Raw genomic sequence first — 25028 nt, 5'->3', positions numbered from 1 at the left:
ACACACACTTGCATTTTGTGGCAAGTGAGCAATTATAACAGATACCTCAGCATCTGTGATAGGCAGTGTAAGGGAGAAGCTACCGCAGTAGCAATGGAGAAAAGGCTATAAATGATATGTGAAAATACCTGTCAGAGGTATGCTGATGTGCATCTTCAAACCAGCTTCAAACAGCTTAATACACGGACAACCAGAGTTAACTGAAGCTAAAAGGAGTCAAGAAAATATTGAGATAGCATAATGGCTATGTGAATTTGTCAAGGAAATTAAAAAAAAAAAAATCTCGGAGACTTTTCAAATGGATTTGGGAAAGGAACATCCTCATATCTCATCAGATTATCATCACAGTAGAGAGAAAAGTTTTAATTTTTCTTGTTTTGTTTATTTGTTTGTGTATGAGAATGAGGTATGTGCACGTGAGTGCATTTACCCAAGGAAGCAAGGGGCGTCCTATACCCTGGAGCTGGTATTACGGAGAAAGTAAAAACTGCTCAACTTGAATGCTAAAAATCAAAGTCGAGCCTCGGGAAGAACAGTGTGCACTCTTGACCACCGAGACATCTCTCCAGAGCTTACATTTTACATTGACACTGTAAAATAATTTGATGGGAAATAAAAAAAAACTGGGGGTGGGTGGGGAATGATGCACTGCAATGTGAAAGAATAGGAAAGATTTAGGCTTGGTTCTCTTCAGTCTTGTTTTTCTTGGTGTTCCTTTTCGGTGATTATCATCACTGTGAGTCTTCAGCTTCTAGCCACGAAACACTGTAAAGTCAAACTCTGAAATATCTCAGATAGGCTCCAGCGGTGGAAACGATGCAATATTGTAAAAATATACACCTATAGGCACTCTGGGTCTATCACGTGATGAATACACACTATCAGCTATCTGTGCATTCCCATGTATAGGTAGAGTGGAGCAAGGCAAAGGCAGACTTATTTCTGCTAATGCCTAAAACTAGTTGGCAAATAGACCTCCTACAATATGAATACACTGCACAGGGCTTCTGGGAATCTGCCTTTCTGTATTGAATACACACACATAAACATAGAACTTGGAATGATCACATGTACACATGCATATATATTTTAAATAACATTTCAATGCAGTTTGAAAATGCATATGTATATACACACTCACACACATGCTGAAATGCCATCCTTCAACATAATTCATGATGTGTATTGAAATGTATCAAAGCAGAAACACAGTCCAAAAAGAAATACTCACTGGTGCAATTAAATCATAAAGAAGTTTAATTTGTTCACTTAGTAGTTAAATGTTTATTTTGACATTTTGGTCGGCTGATTCTTTGATGCGAATGAACCTGGAATGAATTAAACTTGGTTATAATTTAAGCTCAGCGAGTTAACGTGTTTCTTCAGGGGGCACACTTACAGTTTGATGATTTACGTGAACACATGGAAATACCCATTTCTACTGCTTTTAACTTGAAACCTGAACATATTGTGATGTTCATATTTAAGAAATGAATTCAAGTGTTTGTGGACTTAAAGAAGGGGAAGCCATTTTATATAGCATTTTATTGAGATATAATATTTTAGTATATTATTCCCTTTTGGAACATCCCAGTCCACAATTCAAAATTTTTAAGAATACTACAAAGAACATTAAATGAAATTTATTTGTATTTTGTATTTGCATAAATATTAACAGGTGTCATGCATTTCTTTATGCATGGCCACATATATTTAGATTTGCTTGGTTCCCTGTCTCTGTGTCACACACAAGAAACTATATGTTATTAAAACAATTGTCCCCACTTCTTCCCAATGAGCCCTATTCAATCTACACATCTGTGTATTCTAGAAATTATATATAAATGAGAACACGATCTCTTGTGAGTGGCATCTTATACATTTAGATGTGTTTATCCTCGTGGTGGTAGGTATCACTATTCATTCATCTACATTGCTGAGTTACACTCCAGCATATGAACTACCAGTCAGTGACTCATACATGGATTACATCTTGGGGCATTTTCAATACTACTTCTATGAGCATTTATGTAGAAAGTTTCACAAAGCTACATTTTTGTTTCTCATGGCATAAATTCAAGTGGGTAATATATACAATTGAATGTGCCAACTCCATATTTACTACTTTGGGAAACTAGCAGACTACTTGCCAAGGAGGCTTGCCCTCCTTACATTCCCACCGACAGAATACAGGGAGTCCAATTTCTGTGGTCAGCATTCCTCAGTCATCAAATTTGCATGTTTTCTGAACAACGGAGTTAAGGACTCCTGTGTCCTCTTGATGTGTGCTCACAAATACAGCCCCAGCAGATGAGACATGAATCACGATGCTATGTTAGACCATTCTTAATTAATTGGATAATTAATTTTATCTTTGATAGTTTCAAACATGTTGGTAATGAACGTTAGCAGATTTCTTCTCCCATCGCCCTGCCTTGCCCATCTCCCTCTTCCACTGGACACCTCCTTCTTACAGATGTGTGCCCCTCATATTTTCATGTCTCTTTTTGTATGTGACCAATTGGGTTTAATTAGAGTGGTTTATAGGATTGTGGTAAATGGTTAAAGAACACAGGAAACTAATCTCTGACTATACTACTAAAGAAAAAATCCATGTCCTCCCCACAATCATTAATTAGCAATTCATTGTCCCTCAAGAAGGGAGGGACATCATATACCCATTTCCCACCCACGATGAAATATTGACTGGAACATCCCTGCTTGGATCTTATACAGTTAACCAAAACTGCACTGAATTCATGCCTGATATGTCATGCTTAGATCTTAGACATCTATTTTCTTCACATCTCTCCATCCTCTGGTTCTTGCATCTATTCTGCCCTGCTGCCTTGAGCCGTGAGGAAGTGATATAGACTATCCATTTAGGACCAAGGATTTTACCTTCGCTTTCAGCATTATGAGTATCTGCATTAGCTGCTAACTGTTACATTAAGAAGCTTCTCTAACAAGACTGAACCAGCATGGATATAAACACAAGCAATTAGGAAGGACTTTGACAACACACACAGTTATTTAGCACACAAATTTCCCCCAGGGCCTATGATTCCTCAACCACTAGCCCTTGACCAGTTTTGCCGTACCAGGAGTGCATTTTTTTCCTGTGAAATTCTAATAAAAATAAAGATTGGTGAACTAGGCTCTACCAGTCATACCACTATTATACCAGGGGTACATTTTGTCTGGCAAATGCTAGATTATGCTTAAAACATAAAACTCAAATCTTTTTAAGCAATTCTGTTAAAACAATGTATCAAGGTCAATGTGGCAAATAAAATATTATAGATTATTTAATATATTTAAATATGTAATTCTGGGTTGGGATTTAGCTCGGTGGTAGAGCACTTACCTAGCAAGCACAAGGCCCTGGGTTCGGTCCCCAGCTCTGAAAAAAAGAAAAGAAAAATAAATAAATAAATAAATAAATAAATAAATAAATCTAAATATTATGAGAAGAGCCTTGAGTCATTCACTAATGGATTAATTTTATATGCATTATCATTCTCTCCTAACCTACCAAATGCTACAGGCTTAAAAGTTCTTTGTAATAATTATAACTTACTGTATTAGGTGTATGCTGCACTTTGTTTCTTTTAAATACAAAGCAATACTGAAGATTGCATAAAAGAAATACCTGTAAAAGTCAACCAATTTAACTTTCCAAATTATGTATTTTTCATATTTTACTACACAGAGATAAAATCTTAGTTAAAATGTATTACTAAACCCTACAGTTTAACTTTATAGTAGATTTTAAGTTGTAAATAAACACAAGAATACAATAATACTAATAATATATTTAAGCACATAATGTGGATCAAGAAATAGGCAAATTCAACCAACCAGAGCTTCCAGGACTAAGCCACTACCCAAAGACTATACATGGACTGACCCTGGGCTCCAACCTCATAGGTAGCAATGAATATCCTGTAAGAGCACCAGTGGAAGGGGAAGCTCTTGGTCCTGCCAAGGCTGGCCCCCCAGTGAACGTGACTGTTGGGAGGAGGGTGGTAATGGGGAAGGGGAACACAGGAATATAGAAGGGGAAGGGGAGGGGTTAGGGGGATGTTGGCCTGGAAACCTGGAAGGGGAATAACAATCAAAATGTAAATAAGAAATACTCAAGTTAAAAAAGATGGAAAAAAAAGAAAAGAAAAGAAATAGGCAAATTAGTGCACATATGTAATTTGGCAACATTCACAGCAACCTACTGAAGTAGGTATTGATTTTCCCAATTTACAAATGAAGAAATGAGACCCACAGTAGTTAAATCACTTGCCTTTATTATGCAGAGCACACATGATAACCCATGACAAGAAAGAAGGCTTGTCTGATTCCAGAGTAAAACTCCGTGCTAACAAAATGGCATCTGTCCAAATAAATGGCCATCAGTACAAATGAAAAAAATAACAAAACACTTCTGAAGTACATCCCCGTACAGGAGAGGTGCCCAGCATATGTACCCCCACTGGAAATTCTTTTGTTTCACTGGGCTATGGGGGATAAAGCACTTCAGATTTTAGAGATAGGGAATCTCTTATACATTCTTATTATTTTCAAATGTCTGTAGAATCTGTGACCTTTGGTGTATTGGTTCCTTCTGTGTAGCTGTAACCAAAACACCCAAGAGAACAACTAAAGGAGGAAAGATATATTTAGCTTTAGTTCTTGATTTCAGAGGGTTCAGTCTGTGGCAGAATTTTCATTGTTTCATTTTGGCCTTTGTCGTGTGTGTGTGTGTGTGTGTGTGTGTGTGTGTGTGTGTGCGCGCACACACACACACACACACATGTGCTGTCCTACTTGGGCAGAGCATCATAGTGGTAGAAACATGATAGGGGCACTCTTTATCTAACTGACCAGGAAACAAAGAGTACGATAGGAAGAAGCCCTACCCACAATGACCCACGCCCTAAAGGCTTACTTCCTGACGGTAGGCCCCACATTCTAGATTTTCCATCAATGTCCCAAAAAACTCCACCAACTGCAGAACAAGCCCTCAACACACAAGCATTTAAAGTATATATCTTATATCCATATCATAACATTTGATTAAATACAAATTCATTACCAGGAACTTATGAAAGTGCTTTTTTCTACTTCATATAAATCAATAGATAATGAATGGAAAATTATCAAGCCGTTTATGTCTAGAGAATTGAACAATATTGGAAAAGGAGCAATATTTTTGAAAATGTAAATGCACACAGAAGTACAGAGTATTAATAGCCTTAACGAAGTAAATGTACTCACCATAAGGGAAATCACCATGATGCTTAGTAACAGAAAATTGTTAAGAGACAGCACCTGTAAAGTATGATATGGGCTAGAAAGTGGCCCACTTAGCTATTTCTATGTGTAAATCTAGGATTTAAAATACCAAAATACTATTTGTGTGTGTGTGTGAGTGTATGTGTGTGTGTATGTGTGTGTGTGTGTGCAAAACCCTAATCAAAACGGCAATCACAACTGGCTATTGGCTTCATCAGCTCCTGGAACACACACAGTTATTCAGAATCTGTAAATAGGCCTTCAGTTTGTAATCTACACTCTGAATCTTGCTTGATTTTTTTTTTATTTTAAATAAAACTCAGGTGTTTTTTATGGATACTAAATTTAGAAGCGTTTTAGTGTTGGCCTAAATTAAAATTTAATAAAATCTCTTCAGAATAATCATCCTCAAAACTTTTAATCAACTATGGATTCTGGACAAATGAAAATTTGATAAATTTACCCAACTGTGAGATAAAATCATCATACTGAAATGCGTGAAACACTCTACCTGCTTCGTCTAGTGGCCCGGACTCAGATCAGTGTCTTGGTCAGCCTCCATCAGAGACAGAAACTCTTGTAAAAGATGGGAACTGATACAATGACCCGTAACAGGACATGGCAAAGACTGAGAGACCTGGGAGCACTTAGTCCTAAATGCGATGTCTCCATCAGACCCCTCCCCTCAGATCTCAGGGAGCTATGGAGAAAAGGAGGTAGGAAGAGTTTAAGAGCCAGAGAGAACAAAAGACACCAAAGAAACATGGACATTCAGGCACACCAGGACCGACACACATAGGAGCTCACAGAGACTGTGGCAGCAAGCACAGGGCCTAGAGAGGTCGAAGCCAGGTGGGATCCCATGATTTCATATCCCTAACCAAGAAGCTATCTCCAAATGATAACTCCTTGCAAAGGAAAACTCAGTTTGTCTCAATGGAGTCTTACTTGATATCTAAACTACACTTAAGGCAGGCCCTGTGGCAGCAGTAGATGGTCAACATAAATAAACCATGGGGTTTTTGTAGATTCCTTTTTGTCTCATATTGCTTTGGGGGTAGGGAGGTAGGCTTTGTTTCTTTTGGCTTGAGGAGTGTGTGTGTGTGTGTGTGTGTGTGTGTGTGTGTGTGTGTGTGTGTGTGTGTGTGTGTGGACCTGTATGTGTATGTTTCTTGTTCTATTTTGCTGAGAAAGAATCCATGAAGTCGGCCGAGTGGAGCAGATCTGGAAAGGACTATGGGAATGGAAAGTACGATGAGAATATGTTGTCTGATTGAGCTCTTATTAAATAAATAAGTAAAAGGGAAAGCAGCGGACGGTTACCTTCAGAGTATCAAACTAAATGCTTGTATATACAGCTGGGTGTAACAAAATAACAGTTTTACCTCTAACAACTAAAAATCTACTTTTTTATGAGAATTCACAATCCTAAGGTACTAAATTAAGTTGCGAAATCTTCCAATGTCTTTTCATTCTATTATCTTTTCTGTAAAATTAAACTGTTCTGTGATTTACTAATTTGAAACTAAAATTACTCGATCTTGACAAAGTACAAACATTCAAGAGATTATGGAATAATTTTTCACCCTGCCTCTTTCTATCTCTGTCTCCATGTCTCTGTGTGTGTATGTCTCTCTCTCTGTCTCTCTCTGTCTCTCTCTGTCTCTCTCCGTCTCTCTCTGTCTCTCTCTGTCTCTCTCTGTCTGTCTCTCTGTCTCTCTCTCTCTGTCTCTCTCTGTCTCTCTCCGTCTCTCTCTGTCTCTCTCTGTCTCTCTCTCTCTCTGTGTCTCTCTGTCTCTCTGTCTCTCTCTCTCTCTCTCTCTCTCTCTCTCTCTCTCTCTCTCTGTCAATCTTTCTCCCCTCTCCTCTCTGTTCAGACTTGGTACCTTTCATCCTCCATCCTCCATGCTTTAATACACCCTCAAGACCCAGTCCAAATATTACCTTATAAAATGGAGGTTCAAATAACAAGAAATTAGAGTCCTCTAGAAAGTTGCTATGAGTTATGTAACATACACAATTGTCAACTATCAAGCAATTTATTTATCTATTCAACAACCTTAGTACTATGCTAAACAACTTAAGGATAAAAAAAAAAACAACTCTTACTCAAAGGACACTTTTAATCATCACACATTACATCTTGAAATTAAGAACTAGCTACTGTCATGTGTAGATAAACATGAAAAGAGAACAAAAGTGCAGTTTCAAATATAGCTGTTTAGGAGAATTATGTGTGTATGAGAATAAAGCATAAATTGGAGCAGCACAAATTGTGAACAAATATTAACTTTAAGGATGGGTTACTTAAATGGGAAGATCAGAGACACTCAGAGGACACAGGCTAGTGGAGTTTCATGTGCATTTCTACACTCAGAGGTAACATTTCACGGAGAAAGCAGGCCCATAGGTTCAGAGTGCAGTAGAGAAAAAAGGCTGGAGAGTGGGAAAATATGACTTAAAGTGTAGACAATTGTGGAACCATTTGACTAGAGTAAGGAACTCTAATACGAATCATTAGCATATTTGTTTCTAAATAGAACAAAACTAACTTGTGGAAAGATTTTGAGTATCATATTAAGGACAGAGAAAGGCCTACCACAGCAGAAAGAGGAAGTTGAGAAGGCCAACAAATTTCAGAAGGGCTTTACTTAGCTGTAAGAGGAGAAAAGAATGCTGCAGCGAGGAAGAATCAGTTTCCTCCAGAGAGAAGAGTCCTGACAGTTTATCTGATCCCAGGAAGTTCCCCTAAAACTTTGTACACATCAAGCAACGCTAAACTTGTTCTGTGGGAAGTAACATTCAATTAGTGGTGGAGGTAGAGTGTGTGTGTGTGTGTGTGTGTGTGTGTGTGTGTGTGTGTGTGTGTGTGTTTGTAAAACAATAATACTTGAAGAGATCATGAATTTAAGAGGGAGTCAATGGGATGAGAGAAATTGGAAAAAAGAGAGGCAGGGGTGGAAATGATGTAGATATATTTGTGTATGAAATTCTCAAATAAATAAATAAAGTAATGCTGCACAATGTTTTGAGACGGGATAAGGTATAGTAACCAACTGAATTTGGAGTTGAAAATTCTGTCTTTTGCACATGGAAAACTCTACTTAATGCTCACCGTATAGTTCTCCACATGAAAGCTATTGGTAGCAATGTGTGAAGGAAAGAAGAGGGGAGGCTGACACTGATGGACCATAAGCCCATCTTTTTAGAAACATTTATCAGGACAATAAATACTACAGTATCATGCACTTACCCTTCACCTTATTTTCCTCTCTATTCTGATTATGTTCTCCACCATATTCCTCCAGTCCTACAAACAGATCTGGTCATTGGAAGTTGTTCAGAATCCTCCAGAACTGGATCTAGCTGGGCTGAGGACAGAAAACAAAAAGACATTTTTGATAATTCCAGTAAGGAGTTAAATGACCAATGTTTATAGAGTACATCCTAAGCTGGATAAAATTAAAGACAATAAACAACTAAAACAAATGAAAGTCATCAGGTCAATGACATCAAAAGAAAAGGTCATGTGAGACCCTGAAAAAGGCAATACATCTGTATGGCTTTCAAATTAACTTCATTATATTAATGTATCTGTTCCTAGAGTATGTGTAATTTGTCACATTTTCTTCATTATTTCTTTTTACTGAAAGATTTCAAGATGATAATTTTTTCTTTCTTCCCTCTAAATACTCTATATATCCCTCCTCACTCTCCTTCATGACCTCTTTTTTTTACTGATTGTTATTGCATGCATATGTGTGTATGTATGTATGTATGTTTGTATGTACATATGTATGTATGTATCTGTATGTTTCATCTCAAGTGTTGTTCTTCTTTAACTCATTTTGGAATTCATAATGAATCATTTCAGCATCGTCTTAGGGAAGCTCAAACTTAACCAGTTTAGTCCATTTTACCTATTTTTAAGCTTCTCCTTGCTTCTTCCTCTTAATACTTGGTCTAATTCCTTATTTCAGATAGTTTTCTGTCACTTCCCTCCTAATCCAACTTCAAGTCTTCAGCCTTGAATGAAGCTGCCATAACTATTTTTGTGTTTGCTCCCTCTTTCTCATTATACTTTCTCTTGCAAGTAATTCTTTCCGCATAGACCTCAGGACACTTGATCAAAACCTTAGCAGAGTCTTTCAGTGATACTATGGGTTGGTGTCCAGGGTGTCAACCATAGGGTTAGGGTTTGCTTAGTAGTGTGATGTCCATTGTTTGTAGGCTTGCATCCATACATTAGAGGACAAACTTTATTTCTTTTCTTGCTGTCATAGTTAGGGTTTCCATTGCTATGAAAGAATTGCTGTGAAGAGATACACCATGACGAAGGCAACTCTTGTAAATGACAACATTTAATTGTGGCTAGCTTGCAGGTTCAGTCCATTATTATCAAGGCAGGAAGCGTGGCAGCTTCCAGAGAGACATGGTGCTGGAGAAGGAGATGAGATTTCTACATCTTGATCCAAGTGCACACAGAAGACTTGTTCTTCTATGCAGCCAGGAGGAGGGTCTCAAAGCCCAACCCCACAGTGACACACTTCCTCCAATAAGGCCACACCTCCTAATAGCACCACTCCTTGGGCCATGCAAGTTTATGATACTTAATGATATCTTGGGGTAATGTCTAAAAGACACTAAAGGCATTCATCCATGCTAGGGACAATTAGTCATTCAAGTTGAAAAAAAAACAAACAAAAATAGGTCTGAAAAATCCAAGAAAACACAGAGGACTAGAAGAGGATTGTGATGACCTTGGTAGACACAAGTACCTGTCAAACCTTTCCTTGGATCATGCAATTTGAGCAGAATTTAGAGGGCATATTTGTTCTAGACTCTCCCACTTTTAGAAGCAGTTTGCCCAGCAACATGACACACATGTTCCCAGTTACCATAATAAACTACATATGTAATGTTAACTACATCATTTCAGAGTTCCATTTGCAGATTCTTCATTTTATTCAACTCCTACTCCCCACCCCATAGGAGACAGGCTGTTAATCCCTGTCCTCTGTGGGAAGCTTATGCTACGGCTGGCAAAATGTAAGAAAGAAAGGGGGGGTGCTTTGTATTCCAGTTGCCATGTTAGCTGTGATCCACACACATATACATTTCATCTCAAGTGTTGTTCTTCTTTAACTCATTTTGGAATTCATAATGAATCATTTCAGCATCGTCTTAGGGAAGCTCAAAGCAGATTTTCCTGGATGTACGAGTCACCCCCTTACATTGGAAATGGCAGCTACAGTGAATAGAAACATCTAAATTTATTTTCTATAGTCTGACTCTTAAACTTTCGCTAAGCCTTGGTAAAATCATAGGCTTGGAACTTGTCACAAAAACAGACTCTATATATAATATACACACATATTTATATAATATACATATGTATATGTATAATATTAATGGGCAATGTAGCTATGAACCCTTATCATCTTAACATGTTTTCTTGGTTCTTAGAGGATTCGAAAATAAAGTCGTTGTTATATATTCAATCATGATTCTGAAACCTCGGGGAATATAATGGCCATTCACTATAAAACCTCGAATGTCATGGAAAGCCTTTTGTTTAAAAGTTTTAATAAGCAATATGTGGAAGGACTGAGAGAGCCTTAAAAACAATACTAAATGTAAGCAAAAATTAAATCCTAACTTCTCCTAAATAAAAGCTACAGTCGTGATCATAAAATAGTTTTAAAATCTAAAAGAGAGGACTAAAAAGTATTTGAAGCTTTATGTTGACTTTCAGGACGTGATTAGTTTTAATACAAACAAGAAGGGTGACAGGGATGTTTGTCCAGGCGCTACAGTTGCTGTTATCAGCCAGCTTTCTGCTTTCACTGTATACAACGCCTCACTTCCAATATCTGATCAAGACCAGAAAGAGACGTCTGCAACAGGGCTGGGAATACGGCCCCTGTGGAAAGCCTACGTGGAGATTGACAAGATTCTCTCCTGCACCGTATACCTCAGAACTATCACTCTCCTCTACCACTGCACTTCATATCAAATTGATTTTGACACATTACACTTGAATAAAACAGTGGTAGAAGATGCATGCTCATTTACACTTTGATATTAATTGTTACACGTTTATGCACTAAATAAATGTACATAATTGGTAAAATGCATGGGAATTAGGTCAAATTAGCCAAATATGCATTGTAAAATAAAAACCACTTCCCTGTATTATTCATTGCTTTATATCAACCTGTATAATAAAACGTATGCATAATAATTTACATCTGGGCGTAATATCACAAAGAAAATATTCTTTCTCGTCATCCAGTGCAGCAGAGTAAAGTTTCATTTAGACTGAAGTCCAGCCAACGTGATTTGTACTCATGAGTGAAAGAAAGATTTGCTCCTCGGCTAAACACCATCTATGCCTAGAGCTTCAGGAAATGTCATGCCTTAAACAGCCAAGAGTCCCTTGGGAGTAAGGGAGTTTAAGTTCCTAGGAAATCTATGGGAGAGAGAGGGGGAGGGGGAGGGAACGAGCAAGCCTATCGTCATTTCACATTCCTTTCCATGGCTGTCTTTTGAAATAGCAATGTCACCATAGACACTTCATTATATTAGTCAAAATCCTGTTTCCCGAAAGAATTTAGTTTTGAAAAAATAGGAAGGAGTGATTCCACTGGGTACAAATTCCCAGTACTGTCCAAATCATACCAGAAATATTTTATACAGCCTAAGCAGTCAGATGGCTAGTAGCATCCAAGTGATTGAAAATCTCCTAAGAACACAGTACATTACCTACAGCAGACCACTGTGCATGAGGCAATACTACTAAGCCAAGTAACTGTAGAAAAATAGAAATTTCGTCATGAAAGCTTTTATAAAAGACAGGGTTTCAGGTGTGCATGCATACAACAATGTAAGGCAAAAAGCATAACACCTCTCTCAGCTGAAAGTCTGGGAGAACAGGATTTGCTCCTTTGTGATTCTTATTTATCTACTCATCATGAAATGTCAGAGATTAAACCTATGTTCTCCGGTTTAAAACTCATGAACTCTCCAACACAACAACACATTCATTGCTCTCCCTTTGTTCTTAAGAAGCCAGTGAACAATGCTGGCCCTTAAACCTATCAATGAGCATAGAACATTATGTAATTTCTCAAAGAAAGAACAAATAAATGTTATACTTAAATTTTATTCACTTTTTTTTATTCACAATTCTAGAGGGGTGTTACTCTAAAGGGACATTGCTACCAGATAATCTAAATATGTCTGTGTTGTGGAGACCTACCTTGTGTATTGTAAGAAGTTTAATCTAACCTTTGACTTTTATATACCCTAGATGTCAGTAGCATACACACACCCCTTCTCCAAATTGGGACCATTTAAATGTCTCATATGTGTTATAAATATAGTATAAATATAGCTAGGTTCAGCAGAGCAACACACATACAGAGAGAGAGAGAGAGAGAGAGAGAGAGAGAGAGAGAGAGAGATCAAGAATTTTCCAGGATGTGTAAAAATATCCTGATGTTAAGGACTGCTATTGGTAAAGATAAGGCTCACTGAGAAAATCAAGAAGCAATAGGTGTCAGCGTCATAGTGTGTGTCATTGAGACATCAGATATAAGAGCCAGCTGTGTGGCATCCTGAATCTTGTGATGTAGGGTCTAGTGTAGGATCTTCACCAGTACAAACAACATAAACAGCCTCAACTTAGAGATGATCAATATTAAACACATGCCTAAGACTATAATATTCTTGACCTTAAAAAATTGCTAAAAAAAGAGTTTGTTCAATTTACCCCATCGAAGAAGAGATAAATAATACAACAGAGTTAGGGAAAATTTTTCTACCAGTATTAAACTTCTCTAACTTCAAACTTTTGTAAGAAAAAAGGTTTGGTTTTTTTTGTTTGTTTGTTTGGTTTTTTGCCTGCGTGTGTGTTATGATTTTCCAGGCAATATGTATTAGGAGTAATCTCTTTCATTGACAGATATTTTGTGGTTCAAGAAAAAGTCTCTACTCATAAAGGAGATGGTTGGGGTATCTCGTGGTAAAATCCTACTGTGTCGGGAAGAAGCTTATACCCCAAACGGAGCAACAGAAAGAAAATGTATGGCAAGAGTCAGACTGCAGGAGGCCATGGCCGGGAGGCTGTGTACAGCTCAGTCTCATTTTGCAAGAAGCTTTGGAAACTTGACCTAGAGAAATTAATAAGCAAACCCAACTCTAAAATTTGAGTGGCAGCCTAAAACAGGGTTGTGAGAAAGAGAACGGAGTTCACAGCTTTCTCATCATGATGTCTATAGACCTCACATACCCCTGAGGCTATGAGGAGAAGGCTGAGATAAGGGGATACCAGAAGGGGCTGCAAAAGGGATTGGAAGGAAGTCAATAATTATGTTCCCCATTCACTTGTGTTTTCGACATTAAAATCAATCAGCAAACACATATAGCAGCCGACTTCAGCATGGAACATGGCTCTGTAGCTTACTAGCTTTGTCATTTTGACAAATTAGTTAAATTCTCTGATCCTCGGTTCTCATATATGGAATAAACACACACACTAAGTGAAATCTTGGTAAAAACAAACATTCGCCATGGATCACATTCTTGCTGATGAGCTGCCAATCTTCACCCAACCTCCGCTCTGGAAAGGAAGGTGGGCGGGGCGCACGGGGCTTCCTTTGCCATGTGTTGGGATCACGCGGAACATTCTCAGGTTATTATGTTGTCGCTCATTCGTAATGTGTGCCTCAATATCTTACAGTTTGTGAGCTTCGCTTACACAACAGGCCCGCTACACATTTCCCCTAATTTTGTAGAGGCACAACTCTGAACTTTGAGGTTACATTTTCTGGATGAATCCACGGTGCTCAGCAGATGTGTTAGACGGTGTTTTTGAGATCATCAGCAAAGCACGTGGAGTTGTGCTGTGTGAGACCTGTGCAATTGCAGGGGCTAGGATTGGGGGCCTAAAGAAAAACCATGTACATTTTTGCATGAAATGAAATATGGAAGCTAGATGTGCTATGAGTTTTTCATGAGACATTGAGAAGCAGAGACTGGGGGAAAGCCCGTCTAAATGAACTTCATCAACTTCAGGGTCCCTCTGTCTGTGGGACAAGGTGGGTATAAAGAAATACTTAATACCTGGTATTAGAAACGCATGTCTAGTAAATGCTAGAAATATTACTATTGTCAGAAGAGTGAAGAATATGACTATCTATCGTGGGCCGGGTTATATAACACTGGAGACCTTGAGAGACTGGAGAGAGTGAAGTGATGGGCAGTATTTCATGAGGATGCTGTAGCCAGTTGCCCCGCAGGTATGGTGAATGGATATCATATGCTGAAGTTTCCAATAAGGAAAACGCTCCATTCCAGCCACCCTGGATAAGGAGAGCCAACCTTGAGAAGTAAAGAGGCCCACTCAAGTCACGTTCTGAGACAAGAAGAACAGCTGGGAAGAAGAGTTGTTTTCCAGGAACAATATCCACACGCGTGATGACAATAATAGTGTAAGCATAGCCAAAGAAATGCAGATGATAGTATTTAAGATATTAATAAAAGTGGGCAATCTTTTTGTCCAGAGAAACCTTAAGACGGGCTTATAGAAATATATGAGTAAACACCAGGCATAAGAGTACTAAGCACAGTGAAGTCTGAGTGAACAGATGTAGGCTTCGTAGCCCTGGGGACTGACAAATGAAACCACAAGAGGACTGCTTTGGACTTCCTACCATGTTAAGAGGTTTGGCCTGATGTGCATGGAGAGCTTAACGGAGCACAGTGTGTTTGTTTGTTTGTTTAAGTTTTACCTCAGCTTTGGTAACATCGTACAGTGGTCTCTGCTGAAGAACCATTAAGGAATGAGCTCTAAAGCATGAGGCTACACAAGCTGTACAACTCCAAGGCGGTACCTGCCATCCACCCGCCAGACTGTGAATGAGCCATGAAGCCTCACGGTCTAGACTTGGAAGGAGATTATCCCAGAGCAGGGACATGGGATCTTACCCAAACTAATAAAAAGAAGGGATTTCTGAAAGAGTACCAAGCACGGCCATTCTCTTCAGCTTCTCTGAAGCTAATGCCTTAAAGGGGAAAAAAAATGGAGGCCGAAGTCCCATGAAAATGGAAGGGGATTCATTCTTCAGTATCACAGTAAAAGAATTTCTTTCTTTCTATGAGGTTGAAAACCCCTTCAGCTCCTACAGTCCTTGCCCTTACTTCTCCACTGGGTCAGCTCCCAGAGACTAATCCACTAACCGAGGAGTACACATGGGAGAACCCATGGCTCCAGCCGCATATGTAGCAGAGGATGGCCTTATCTGGCATCAGTGGGAGGGGAGGACCTTGGTCCTATGGAGTCTGAATGACCCAGGGTAGGGGAATGCTAGGGCAGTGAGGCAGGAGTGGGTCAGTGGGTAGGGAAGCACCTTTATAGAGGCAGGGGGAAGGGATGGGGGTTTGTGGAGTGGGGCTGGGAAGGGGGTAACATTTGAAATGCAAATAAATAAAATAACCATTAAAAAATGAAAAAAAATTTCCTTGGGATTTCATGTTGGCCAGGTTTTAGTAAATAATTATCTAGAAAAGTTGGTGTCTCTCACATTAAATGATGAGAATCCTTTCATGTACACCCAAGCTTCTATTTTTTTTTAATAGATCAAAATGAAAAGACTGATTTTTATTTTCCTTTACAGGGGATTTTTAAGGAAAGCCTTGCACTAGTTTATCCACTATAAAGTTACTGCGTTCATGTTCCAGGTCGAAATAAATTCCCAGGTATAGCAGAACGCCAAGACCCAGAAGGAAATGTCAGGTGTCAAAGCCACCAGTTGTGTGTGAGATCCAGTTGTGAGTTCCTGAGGACAGACCAGAATCCCCACACTTCCCATCTCTCTCACCTCAGTCCTCACCTTGCCCACATGTGGGTACTAACAAAACGTTCAGCACTAGCTTGAACTTTTGTGTGACATTTATATCAAAATGGAGTTTACTTGTCTCCCACCATATCGCTCAGATCCAAATAAGACTAATCTGCTTATCTGTAAATCCCCAACAAGTTCATGGTTCATGTTCCGTCATTTCTTCCTTATCAGATTAATTATCAGCAACCTGAAAATCAAGGCAACTGCCAACAAATATTGGTCTTCTCACCTCCCCTCTGGTCCTCTCCTACAGCCTTTATATCTCTGCCATCATTCCTTCTCCTCGGTATTTAAAAGACCACAAAAATAATGCTTTTGTTTTTCTTTTGAAATCTCCTGCCAGCTTTCTAGAGACACAGACTCCCGGGTTTCAGTCCCTAGACCTACTGAGTCTGAATCAGTAGCCATGCTTCCTAGACAAAGCCTGTGCTCAGAAATACCTAGAAAGCTCAGTTCAAATCTGCTTCATGGTAAATGAAGCCACATAGGTGCTGGGCAGACTGAACGAAACCACAGTAAACACACGTGTGTTGCCGTGAGTCAAACAGAGTTCCCAAGTTTTCCAAACAGGAGTAATTTAGCAAAAGAATGCAAATAGAAGGAAGAGACAAGACTGCAAAGATGATGGCGAGCTCCAACTTGAAGCTTTTCAGTTTCCAAACTTGCAGCCTGATCCCAATAATTCACCTCCTAAAGACTGCCCACAAAACCCAGAGAATTGAGGCTTTCCCCCTATTTGCATAAGAAAATACGTCTCAGTGCCGGCAAAACACACCCCTCACCGTATTTTAAGAACCGATTACAGCCAATCTCAGGTAGTTAAAGTAATTTAGCATTCATCGGAGTACCTCACACCCCACCTGAGGCACGCTGAGCGCCTCAGAAATGGACCGCCTATTGTTCCTCACTGCTTAATTAGTATATTAACGTAGTGAAGCTGCCTTTGAATTAGCTCTTCACCGTCAGTGTGCTCGTTCTATAGAAAAGCCCTTTGGTGATATGTGATGGAGGTAATTTTTCTTGTCAGCTTACTTCAAACATCCAATAAGTATAAATCCCACACTATTTGAGTTTTGCCAACACTTCGCTCCTATTTCCTTGGCTTTGTTTGCCTAGCATCTTTACCCCCAAGTATAAAGCTTCACTGCGGACTCTGAATGCAAAGCAGGCAACCACTTTTTCTCGGAATACACAGTGCTGTTTTGCGGCTCTGGCTCCTGGGACTCCGGGCACCTTTGTCCGTAGTAGGCAGAGTCTGGCCTCCCTGGGAACACAGCATGAGAGCACACAGTGAACTTTGGCCCACTTGGCAGAGCTTTGCACATTGACTAATTGGAAACTGGTGGACATCATATCCATACACATAAGCAAGGGAATAAACGCTTTCCTTTTAAAGCATTCCGTGAGCAGAACTAGCAACCCCAAATTTTACCTGTTCTGTAACTTTCACCTGCCGGGCAATGGCGAAGAGAGCATGGTCAGAAGAAGAAAATGAACGGGACATTCTACAGCGTTGTAAGTTAGAATTCGGCCCTGAAGAATCGAGGCCTGTTTCCAATTACTTCAGCCATACCCCTATACTGTGCCTGCCTCTTCGAAACCAGCACATGGCAAATAGTACGTCAAATAGTAAATACTGGTTTTATTCAAGTTACATGTATGAACTCTCGACTGCCTAAGGCAAGGGGAGAACTGCACTCTGGCACAGGTTTTGAGTCTATCTGGCTGAATTCACTAGCATGTCACCGAGCGCTGGTACCTGGTCCCATTCCCAGGAGCCCCATACTCTCAGTTTCTCTTCAGGATGCCCACGTTTCTTTTTTCTGTATCTGATCTGAGAACAAGAGAAAAATATGGCCGGAACGTTTCCTCACACCCTGGAGCTGTGGGTAGATGAGGGTCCGACTGCTGACATCCCTGCTTGCCTGTACTCACCACACGTCTAGAAAGTTAGCTCCCTTACCAACAGTATTTTTCCCCCCAGAAATCTCTCTGTGGAAAAAAAAAGAAAGTCTTCTAAATGAAATAAAATCCTAAGAAAACAACTTCTGTAGATTTTCCATTCCTTTGCCCTATGTTCCAAACCTAGCCCTGTGGTCCCTCACTTAGGTGAGAAAGCTCTGAAGATCCAGTATCTTTTTTTTTTTTTTAAGAAGGGCTGCTGTCAACTTCAATGCAATGACTGCTACAAAACCAGATCTCCCAGCAGGGAAACAGAAGACCAATGGGCAGTGGCTACAGAACCACAGCGCGACCTCAGTGTAATCTCCAGCTTTCAACCCTCCGTGTGAGCAGCCTGATAGACTCAGAATAGGTCGGTTCCAACCAAGTTCAAGTCGTGGTAGCTACCGATATGGCAGAAGAGTTCAGTGGTTACAAGCGCTGGCTTGAAACTCAGACAAGCCTGTGGTCCCTAGGTTGGTTATCTTGTGTGACATTGAGAATAAAACACAGATGGGGAAGACGAAGAACAGAATCCTGGGAGAGGGAACACCCATGCAGAGCTATGTAGGAGGTAGCATAGGGAACAGCAGTAGTAGAGTTCAACATCACCTTCATCATGAAACTTCAAGGATCGGTTCTCACTTATTCTTTATGCTAACTTCATAGCAGTCGAACAATAATCGAGCGCGTACTCTATGCTAAGTACTACGGTCTCTAGATGTCTGCTGCCTGACTGGGGAGAGAGGCACTAAACTGCATTGAGTAAAAACAACTGCAAAACGTCTCTAAACTTTACAGCACGAATAGGACCGAAGTTGGAAGTGGTCCTTCAAATAGACATGGCTTGCTCAGCAAAGAAAGGAAAATGATTCTGAGTATAAAAATCTACAAATTATATATTATCATGCTATGCTCAGAACTGGGGGTGTGGGAGAGAAGGGGAGAATAGTCAGGTAAAAGTGGCTGAAGACTCACAGGAAACGCAAAGGGGTTTTGACTCTACTTTGAAGTGAAAAATACTGGATTAGAATAAAACAGACTTGATAAAGTAATGTTTTAAAAAATTGTGTTTTCTCCTAAGACAACGCCACACCACACTTTTTGTCTACCATAACTCTAGTATTACAGTAGTTCCTTTTGCATTGCCTGCGCATTCGTAGTACTCAGTCTGATACCGTGTATCTGAAGGTCTAATGTCTCCTTCCAACCAATCACATGATTCCTTATCTCAGCACTGAATCAGCCAGCACGGGAGCCAAGTGCAGCCAAATTTGAATGAATCCTACATCGCAAACTGTGTTGTTTTCTACAGGTGTGCGACTCTCCATAACATACACTTGTCCATAACAGCATGAACCACATATATAAACACACTTGCGTGTGTATATGTCACCTGGAGCTTCTAGATACATGTGCATAAGTGATGCAGTGTAAGAGGTACATGTGTGTGTCCATTAGCTCCTATGTGACACCCATTAAAATAGAGAGTGGGAGCAGAGCATGTATCTGTGTATGTTCTGCCAATGCTAAAAGACTAACTCTTCCTAACGGTGTCTGAAATTCCCACTGGGCAGGAAATAGTATTATCCTCTCAACAACTATTCTGACTTCTCCCCCAAAAGTCCTCAGTCACCCTTTGTGGATCTATCCCCTTCCTTTCATGCACTAGGAATATATCATAGTTCTAAGTCCTCCAAAGTACCTCAGCCTCATTGGTTTCTTATGTTTGCCAAACCTGCAAAAGTTTGGTTAAAAGCGCGTGCTTTAAACCTCAGCTACCACCTAACAAGAACTGGTTCCTTATGCAACCATCAAGATGTGACCCACTCGCAGAGAGTCACGTGCACTAGAAGTACTTAGAAAATCTCTCCCCTCACTTACTTTATTTGCCTTATCGTGATTGAAGCCTAGTCATTGGCAAGTACATGATAGCAGGTACTTTTTCTCATAATTAGGGTCCCAAGAAAATTTACTCGTAACATGTTTAAAAAGCAATGGAAGATTTATTAAATTCTATTAGAATTCTGGGCATGCATTATACTAGACATCGAATGCTGTATAACGAATTACCTCAAAACTCAGAGGCTCCAATCACAAGTACTTGTCTCAATTTCTGAAGCTCTAAGATGTGAGAGAGACGAAACTGGTGCTTCCCATTAGACTTTCATGAGAACTGTTGTCTGGACTAGAGTCATCTGAATTTGTGACTGGATGACTAGTAGGAGGCTGCTTCTTCACTCTCGGGTCTTCGCAAAGAAGCCCAGGATGTTCTGTGCCATGGTTATAGGCCTCAGTAACTTTCTATGTTATGTATCCTTCTGCTTACCACTTCGATAGCAAAGGAAATTGCTAAATCCCAAAGTGAGTGATTCATTCGAGAAAACACAAGAAGAGGAGGAGGAGGAGCAGGAGGAAGAGGAGCAGGAGGAGGAGCAGGAGGAGGAGGAGCAGGAGGAGGAGGAGCAGGAGGAGAAGAAATCAGGGCAAAATGTCAACATTCTTTATAAGCAAATGCCACCACTTCTCTTCTATTCCATTGAAAAGGTGGGAGATTAATACTGTCTTGGTATTCCCTTCATGTTTGTACAAGATTAGATTTCTGAGTACCATAGTGACTATTAATAAATTTATTTTTGGATATTATTTAGCCTATAAAATATATCAACTGATGTATAACAAATTGTTCTATGATCAATTTTACCAAAGTGTAATGAAAAAAGGCTCTTTTTTTTTACTGTGTGTGTGTGTGTGTGTATGTGTGTGTGTGTGTGTGTGTGTGTGTGTGTGTGTGTGTTCACGATGTATGGGAAGGGAACTCATATGCCACATCAGGCAAATGAAAGTCAGAGGAAAACTTTGTGGAACTAGTTCTCTTTAGCAATGGGGTTTCCAGAAATAAAATTCTTCCTCCCATGCTTGTGTAGCAACTTTATGTGATGAGGCATATTTTCAGACAAGTATACAAATGTTTTTATCTCACCAAAGGAAACTTATTTTTAAGTAAATCTGAAAAGTCATAGGTGAATTATTTTTAGTATAATTTGAACATTGATAGAAATGTTCTGGGCTGCACTGTCTAAGAAGTAGCTAAAAGCAACATGAGGATGCTGCCTGCCACATCCTACACAGCGAGGTCCTGAACTGACTGGCAAGGCAAGGAAATGAATAAGTCAAACTATCACTATTTATAGATGACATGATATTATCCATTAGAGATTCTAAAAATTCTACCAAATGTTTTCCAGGGACAATAAAAACTAATTCAGCAATATAGCAAGATGGAGAATCAACTTGCATACACCAATAGCTTTTCTATACAGCAGCAACCAACACGCAGAGAATGAAATCATGGACACCTAATTTCCCATTCCCAATAGTCTGGAAAGAAATAAAATACCTAGGAATAAACTTGAGCAAAGAAGTGAAGGACATCTACAATCAAAATTCTCATGCATTGAAAAAAAAGACAGAGAAAGACACTAGAAAATGGAAAGAAATTCCATGCTCATGAATTGGCAGAATTCAAATGGGAAAACCATCGCTTTACCAAAAGCTACCTACAAATTCAATCTAATCACAATCAGAATCCCTATCTCATTATTTACAGAAATAGAAAATGAAAAAAAATCTATCCTAAAAATCATACAGAACCTCAAAAGACCCGAGATAACCTAAACAATCCTTAACAAAGAGAATGATGCTGGAGGGGTTATGATTCCAGATCTTAAGATACCTTGGAGAGCCATAGTAATAAAAACAATATGAACTGGCACAAAACCAGACATGTACATCAGTAGAACAGAACTAAAAAGCCAAACAAGCATACACAACTTCAGATACTTAATATTTGACAGAGATGATAAGAACAGAACTTGAAGGGAAGAAAGCATGTTGAACAAATGGTGCTAGGAAAATGGATGTAGAACAATAAAATCAGACTCATATCTATCATCTTGCACAAAATCTAACTCCAAGTGGATCAAAGATATAAACTTGAACCCTGAAAGGCTGAAACTGTTAGAAGGAGACAGAGGCCACACCCTTCATGTTATAGATGTAAGAAAAGACTTTCCAACTAGGACTCCATTTGCCCAAGAAGTAAAGCTAACGGTCAAGGGGTGGAACTTCATAAAAATAAGCAGCTTCTGCACAGCTCAAGAAAAAAATCAACCAGACGAGGAGGATGCCCACAGAATGAAAGAGACTCATTGCCAGCTCTACATTTGGCAGAGGATCAATATCTAAAATACATAACCCAGAACTCATAGCGTAGCCAAAGATGAAAACTCTCTAGGCAGGAGTGCCTTGCTCAGAAGCTTTGAGTGATCTAAAACTCACTAAAATACCCATGTACTGAAATTAAAGTTATAGACCTCTTTGAAGGGGTGACATCAGAAGAAGAGGGTAGGGGACAACTAAGAAACATCCCTCAAAATGCATCATCCTTACAATTAGGGAAATGCAATTGAAAACAACTTGGAGATTTTATCTCACCTCTACCATAATGGCAAAGATCAATAGAACAATACAAAGGTGGGAGGAGAGAGAAGCCTCCTTCAATGTTGGTTGAATGACGAAGTGGTGCAGCCACTGAGAAAATCATCGTGGAGAAATCTTAAAAGACTAAAAATAATTCTACCACGGGACCCACTTACACCACTCCGTGGCATACACCCAAAGGCACTACCTAATGTCCTACATTATATACTTATCAGACACCTTCATCACTGAAGAACATGAAAGGAGCCTAAAATCCCTTCAACTACCAGTGGATAACTTATACACTATTGAGTATGCTTCAACTGTGAAGAAGATGATATTATAAATTCTGCATGTAAATGGATGGAACTAGAAAAGATGATACTGTTATTTTGTCTTTTTTTTTTGTCAGAGCTAAGGACCAAACCCAGGTTGCTAGGCAAGTGCTCTACCACTGAGCTAAATCCCCAAACCCAAAAAGATGATACTGAATGGAGTATCCTAGACTCAGAAAGACAAACAGTATGTTCTCTCTCATCTGAGGCTCCTAGCTCCAAATCTTCAAATATGTGTACATATCCTTGAGTAAGTGCAGAAACCAGGAAAGTAAGAGCAGTTGTCAGAGTAGAGGGTGGATGGTCAACAGAAGGGAGAAAGAAAGTGGAGTACTGTGATCTGATCTGAGGAATGGGAAAGAAAGGGAGATATAAATATAGAAGGAGGAGGGAAAAATAACAGTTAAAATGTCTCTAAAAGTCATTAGGAAAGGGATCAGTACTACCTACAAAACCTATATTATATGTAAGTCTGTGTGTAAGTATACTGTTACAATTTAAATGAAAATTTCCCATCTAGGCTGGCAATGCTCTCTCCAAGAGACAAAGTCTGCCTAACAGAAACCTGACACCAAGTATAAGAAGCTATTTTTGAGATGTTGGCCTGAGTTTTCCAAGAGATTCCCAAAATATGACAGACTATTATTAATGCCCATGGTTACCTCCCCCTGCATGAAACAGAAGGTATATTTATACACTGAAGATACCATGCACTTCAAACACAGCAACAAGAGGTCCTAGAGCTGGAACTGACCAAATATCTCCTCCCTAAAGAATAATTTCATGTTTCCAGATAGCACCATTCAAATTTCCAAAGGAGGAAAGGTAACAAGAATGTATTGATACAGAGACAGACAAGTTGATCAATGGAATAGAATTGAAGACCCAGAAATAAAACCACACACTTACAGACACTTGATCTTTGACAAAGAAGCCAAAAATATACAATGGGAAAAAAAGAAACATCTTCAATAAATGGTGCTGGTCTAACTGGCAGTCATATGAAGAAAAATGAAAATAGAACCATATTTGTCACCTTGCACAAAGCTCAAGTCCAAGTGGATCAAGGACCTCAACATAAAACCAGATACACTGACTCTAACAAAAAAGAAAGTGGGAAAGAGCCTTGAACTCAATGGCACAGGGGGAATTTCCTCCAATGGCTCAAGCTCTAAAATCAAGAATTGACAAATGGGACTTCATGAAACCGCAAAGCTCCTATAAGGCTAGGGAAATAGTCAGCAGGATAAATCAGCAACCTATAGATTTGGAAAAAAACATTCACTAACCCCACATCCAATAGAGGGCTGATTTCCAAAATATATAAAGAACTCAAGAATGAAACCACCAACAAAACCAAGCAACCCAATCAAAAATGAAGTACAGAACTAAACAGAGATTTCATAACAGAGGAATCTCTAATAGCTGAGAAGCATGTAAATGTTCGAAGTTCTTAGTCATCAGGGAACTGCAAATCAAAATGACCCTGAGATTCCACCCTGCACCAGTCAGAATGGCTAAGATCAAAACTCAGGTGAAAGTAGATGCTGGCAAGGATATGAGAAAGAGGAACACTCCTCCATTGCTGGTGGGATTGCACACTGGTACAACCACTCTGGAAATCAGTCTGGTGGTTCCTCAGAAAATTGGAAATAGATTACCTGAAGACCCAGCTATACCACTTTTGGGCATATACCCAAAAGATGCCACACCACACCACAGAGGCACTGCTCTACTATGTTCATAGTGTGCTTCTTTGTAATAGACAGAAGCTGAAAATAACTCAAATGCCCCACAAATAAAGAACAGATGCAGAAAATGTGGTTCATTTACACAATGGAATACCATTCAACTATTAAGAATGAGGACATCATGAGTTTTGCAGGCAAACGGATAGAACCAGAAAATATCATCAAGAGTGATATAACTCAGGCTGAAAAAGACATGCATAGTATATACTCACTAATAAGTGAATATTAGCAAAAAAAAAATACAGAATACCCAGGATTACAGTCCAAAGAACTCAAGGGTAACAAGATGAAAGACGCAAGTGAGGACACCTCAATTCCACATG

At 39.4% G+C, this 25028-nt stretch overlaps 1 long non-coding RNA gene across 1 annotated transcript in view; it reads right to left on the bottom strand.

Annotated features, from left to right (window-relative positions):
- Positions 1-1234: 1234 nt before the first annotated feature.
- The window catches only part of LOC108350369 (uncharacterized), a 50295-nt gene continuing 26501 nt past the window's right edge, over positions 1235-25028 (bottom strand). Inside the window, exons 6-8 of the long non-coding RNA XR_001837099.3 lie at positions 8543-8660; positions 3368-3403; positions 1235-1328 (exon numbers count right to left, since the gene is read on the bottom strand). This is a non-coding gene — a long non-coding RNA (uncharacterized LOC108350369). The remainder of the gene's footprint in view (positions 1329-3367; positions 3404-8542; positions 8661-25028) is intronic.

This window comes from Rattus norvegicus, chromosome 3 (genome assembly GCF_036323735.1).
Source record: "Rattus norvegicus strain BN/NHsdMcwi chromosome 3, GRCr8, whole genome shotgun sequence".
Lineage (NCBI taxonomy): Eukaryota > Metazoa > Chordata > Mammalia > Rodentia > Muridae > Rattus > Rattus norvegicus.
This window is presented reverse-complemented; position numbering and strand designations above follow the sequence as displayed.